We start from the raw sequence: 4,330 nt of genomic DNA on the forward strand, positions 1-4,330 counted from the left end.
GTTGAAATCTTGAGGCCCAGGTAAGGGAAGGGGGTGGTCAACTGCCATATATGGGTATGGAGACACTAAACAGTCAGGTTTGTGTGTTGAGGGACTATCACTTGTGACATAGGCTAGGATTCAATACGATCGCGCAGGTAGAGCGTTGCTGACAACTCACGGTAAACGCTGCAGATGTTGGCTCAATCTGAAATTACCTTGAAATGTCAAGACCCCTTAACTGCTATCCACTGACTCCTCTGTGTTCCCCTCTGACCCGTCTTGCTATAATGAACAGAGCAGAAAACACCAAGGCCTCGATTCAACCAGATCAAGCGTTAAACAGTGATTGCAGACACCTGCATAGCGGATGTTTTGGCGGTGTCGGAAGTGGAACTGGGTTGGAGCCGTCAAATCAGTGAGCAGCTGCTCTTGCGATAACTGTCACGAAGCCACACCCACGCGTTAGAAATTCAGAATGAGAAAGTTTAGGCTACATAGAAATAACTACGCTCAAATTGAAAAATCATTAAAAGGAATACACATTCCAGTGTTTCGAACTAAAGAAGGCTGCATGGGATTTCTGTTAATGCGACTCCGTTCAGCCAATGGCAATGTCCGCTTTAGGTATAATGCCAGGAGCCGCTTGTGGATTCGACAGCTCTAACACAGTTCCACGCTTGACACCGCCAAAACAACCGCTATGCGGATGTCGGCCAAAGCGGATCTGATTGAATAGAGCCCTAAATGAATAGTCAAGTCCACCATGAGATGGATCATGTGACTCGCAGGCTTCTTAGAACGGAGGCTTTTAAATGCTAGTTCCATTTACAACCAGCTCTGCAAACGCAGTCTATGACTAGGTTCCTACTACCTACCAAACTAGGGGAAAGGTAGGGGCAGCAGGTGAGAGACAGGAGACTCCCTGGCTTGTTTGCTATCAGGTAGACAGGAAACTAGAGGGGGCATGATAAGATGTTGAAGAGTTAGCAGAACTCAGATAAAAATGATGATGTCTTTACACCACCATGTGAGCACTAACCCTCTCAGAGGTATTTGAAGAGAGAGCTGCAACTTTTCTGCAGGGGTAAGTGTGAGCTGTGCCATCAATTGCCCCCTTTTCTCCCTCCCCCTCTTCGTTTCCTTCCTGTTCCCTCTCTCTGGCCGTGTTGCAGACAGGTGGCCTTGACTGCTAATTTTAGCCCTGTTCATTGTCCCGATGGGCTTCTCACAGCTATGGGCCTGCAATCAACCAACTGGTTCAGTGTTTGTACACACACACTCACCTTCATCATCTCTGGTTCATTCATTCATTTATTCTGATTCATTCATCCTGACTTCTACTACTAACATGCTGTATTTTGATTGGCTCCTGTCCCCAGCCAATGCCAGGTCTCTCTCATGTAGCCCATTGATAAAGTCAGGGTCCGTAAGAACATGGCACACACTGTTCCTCCAGAGGCCAAGTCCATTCATTCATAACATAGCCATTTGCTCAGAGGGTATAAGAGCAAAACCCCAGCCCTAATACATTACCATACATTACAACAGGGTTACAACCACACACACACACACACTCCTGCACACACACCAAAAAATGTATAACTAGTAAAAGATCTGACGGATAAATAACCACGATGACACACACTCACCCCAACTGGTTTTGTACTCACTGTTTGATGTGTGTGCATTTCCCAGGCCCAGGGGTCCTGGCATCTCTTTCAGTCCAGATTCACTGTTCACTTTCTCTCTCTCTCTCTTCTTCCTCTCAGTGGCAGCTCTTTTCCATGTCACCTTTCTTTCCTCTGCGGAGAAAGAGAGAGGGGGAAGAAGAGTGAGAGAGGATAGAGAGGGGGAAGAAGAGAGAGAGAGGGGGCAGAGAGAGGGGGAGGAGGAGCGAGAGAGGGGGCAGAGAGAGGGGGAGGGGAAGAGAGAGGGAGAGGGGGGAAAGAAGAGAGAGAGGGGGCAGAGAGGGGGAGGAGGAGCGAGAGAGGGGAAGAGAGAGAGGGAGAGGGGGGAAAGAAGAGAGAGAGAGGGGGCAGAGAGAGGGGGAGGGGAAGAGAGAGATTCCATGTGAAACAGCATTCCAGTGTGTTCAACAAGTAATACGCTGTAGATGGGTCAGTCTTGAGGCAGGTCCCAGTGTTCTCTCTTTCTTTCTATTTGTCTCTTCCTCTCTCTCTCTCAATTCCTACCCGTCTCTGTTTCAATGTATCACCTGTTCTGTGGCTTTTTTCTTACCGGCGTCCATCATGTACTCCTGCTATCCTTTATCTCTCAATGAATCCACATACTTCAGTGTGCATGTGTGACAGGAAGTCACTCAGTCACGCAGTGTGACATGGAGATGGCAGACTTCTTTAAAAGGAGCCGGTAGCATTAGGGGGCTGGGCTTTCTCAGTCTGGCCAATGACAGGTCTGGAGGTGCAAGTAACTGACATTTTTGTGAATGGGGAGGCTTGGAAGAGGACACGCATTGAGAAAAACTAGGGGAGTTGGTTTTCCATGTAGCAACTGACCCAGAGAAAGTGCCATGAAAATAATTATGGCCAATGCAATTGCCATGATCTCAATTACAGAGCAATCATATTGGGTTGCATCTGACTCTTGATAATTCATTCATCTATGGTAGTTCTGTCAAAATGTGTTTGGCCATCATGTGACCTACTGCAGGTTTTCCATTGGTTCTTCCTGTGCTATGTTCTGCAGTATGTTGCCATGGAAACCTGGAGCCAAGGGTACTTATCAAATAGGGATGTTGAAAGTGGATGAGTTATCTGTGTGATTCAGTGTGTGTGTGTGTGTGCATGTAGAGATGGATCTCAGAGGGGTGGGGTGGGGGCTGTAGGAGGAGGAGGGGGTGGTTCTACTCTCTACTCAAGCCCCTGCCTCTCATCTGCCCCTATGGGGAGGGAAACAGTGAAACACTGCCCCCATGGACACTCACTCACTCTCTAGTCCTCTCACACAGGTCCTCCACCTCAAACATCTGACAAACACACCTACAATACAGGAGATACTGCACCCTGCACATCACTAACTGTAACACATCCACAAGTCTACACACACACACACCAAATGCACCACAAGTTATCTCCTCTTTTCATTGCAACATAAAATGTTGAGGAATGTGTGGTAGACTAGTCATTCCAATCTGATGTGGGTGCTGAGAGCTGATAGAATTCCACTTCAGGATCGGGTTGCTCATTAGGATAATTGTAATTTGTGAGTGGGCGATTGCTTTTGTAGGCAGGCGTCGAAGAGTGGGCAATCTCAGATGATTTTATGTTAATCCAGCACCCCCATTAATGCTCTAACCATAGTCAACTCTGGTAGACATATGTCTTTGATGCTACACTATTATATGAATTACTGAAGCCTAATATATATATATGTGTGTGTGTGTGTGTGATTTGAAAAAGCAGGCCAGAAATCCAAACTTGCCTATAACTGTGACAGCATTTTACATTAGGCTTGGGCTATATCTAAAATATTGCAGTGTAAACAAAGAAATGTGCTGGTGGTAGCCTAATCATGTCCTAGTGCTTTTCTATTTCTTTAAAAGACTGACCTTTGAGTGAAAGAAACAGTAGTTTTGCTGTAAAATAGGTGAGAGTGCTAGTAGCCTAGTTAGTCTTCGTCATCTGACTACTTTCCCTTGGACACTGGGCTGTCAGTCAGCAGATCCATCAGCACTGACAGTGTCATGTGAAGACGAAACAACATGTCAGCAACCGAAATGTCGTTTAGAACTAATGAGGAAGCCGAGGAATGCGTGTAGTCCTTTCAGAACTTGCCTCATTCTTCTTTCTGGCCCCTTCTCTCCCTCTCCCTCTTTTCAGTCATGGGTTCTCCCCAGGGTAATCGCATTCCAAAACACACAAGAATTCCCCCTCTCCTCTCCTCACATACCAACCCTCCTCCCCTCCAACCTAGACTCAGGGGTAGATGTAACATAGTAAACGAAAATCCGAGAGACCCAAATTAGTATTATATGTTACGTTTGATATGATACGTATTAATTTGTGGATGTCCATCATTCATTTCGTATATGTTACGAATTACAATTCTTATGATATGTTACAAATTACAATTCGTATGATATGTTACGAATTGCAAATAGTACAATATTACATTTTACATTTTAGTCATTTTAGCAGACGCTCTTATCCAGAGCGACTTACAGTTAGTGAGTGCATTCATTATTATTATTTTTTTTTTTCATACTGGGAATCGAACCCACAACCCTGGCGTTGCAAACACCATGCTCTACCAACTGAGCTACATCTCTGCCGGCCATTCCCTCCCCTACCCTGGACGACGCCGGGCCAATTGTGCGCCGCCCCATGGG

Source organism: Coregonus lavaretus (genome assembly GCF_964263955.1).
Source record: "Coregonus lavaretus genome assembly, chromosome: 35".
NCBI classification, from domain to species: Eukaryota; Metazoa; Chordata; class Actinopteri; order Salmoniformes; family Salmonidae; genus Coregonus; species Coregonus lavaretus.